The following is a 979-nucleotide window of genomic DNA, read 5'->3' as shown; positions in this document are numbered from 1 at the left end:
GTCCTCTACCATCTTCTTCTACCAACTTCCATTATCAAACATTAATTCCTGAATAATGTTCAAACCTGGCACAAGAAGCTGCTGACCAAGCATGGCACCTGGATTTAGTTTCTCTTAGCTCTGTCTGCTGAGTAGCTAGGGCTGAAGGACAGATGGGTGATATGAATCTTCTCTGCAAGAATTTCATCTTGCTGATCAGAAGTTCCATTTCAGTTTTCCAATTTTTAACCGTTTACTACTATATCTGAGTGGCTAAAAAGATACAGTTGGTGTACTGTCCTTCCACTGCATCATGTTTTCTCTTCTTGACCTATTCTGCATGATCTTTGATGACAAAATGGACACTATATCTCTTATCCTGGAGGACTTCTGAAATGGTATAGGGTTTCCTGCCTGAGCAGGGGGTTGGACTAGATTTATTTATTTATTTATTTATTTTATTAAATTTATATCCCGCCCTTCTCCTTGCGGACTCAGGGCGGCTAACAATCGGGTAAAAATACACAAATAACATTACAAGTTTAAAAATTAGTTTAAAAGGAAATATTTAAATTTGATCTAATTAAAATATAATTAAAACCCCCTCTAAAAGGTTCCCCTAGGCCAGTCCCGCAAGCTGGAATAACCATGTCTTAAGGGCGCGGCGGAAGGAAGGGAGATCAGGGATCACCCTGATCTCTGGGGGCAGTTCATTCTAGAGGGTGGGAGCTCCCACAGAGAAGGCCCTCCCCCTTGGGGTCGCCAGCCGGCACTGTCTGGCCGACGGCACCCTGAGGAGATCCACTCTGTGGGAGCGTACAGGTCGATGGGGGGTAATCTGCGGCAGGAGGCGGTCTCGAAGGTATCCGGGTCCGATGCCATGGAGCGCTTTAAAGATGATGGTCAACACCTTGAAGCGCACCCGGAAGGCCACCGGCAGCCAATGCAGCTCGCGTAGCAGCGGTGTTACATGGGAGCGACGAGTCCCTCCCAACACCGC

The sequence above is a fragment of the Protobothrops mucrosquamatus genome, unplaced genomic scaffold (assembly GCF_001527695.2).
Source record: "Protobothrops mucrosquamatus isolate PMUCROS unplaced genomic scaffold, P.Mucros_1.0 scaffold2747, whole genome shotgun sequence".
Taxonomy (NCBI): Eukaryota; Metazoa; Chordata; class Lepidosauria; order Squamata; family Viperidae; genus Protobothrops; species Protobothrops mucrosquamatus.
The sequence above is the reverse complement of the archived record's forward strand: the minus strand, read 5'-3'. Positions refer to the sequence as shown.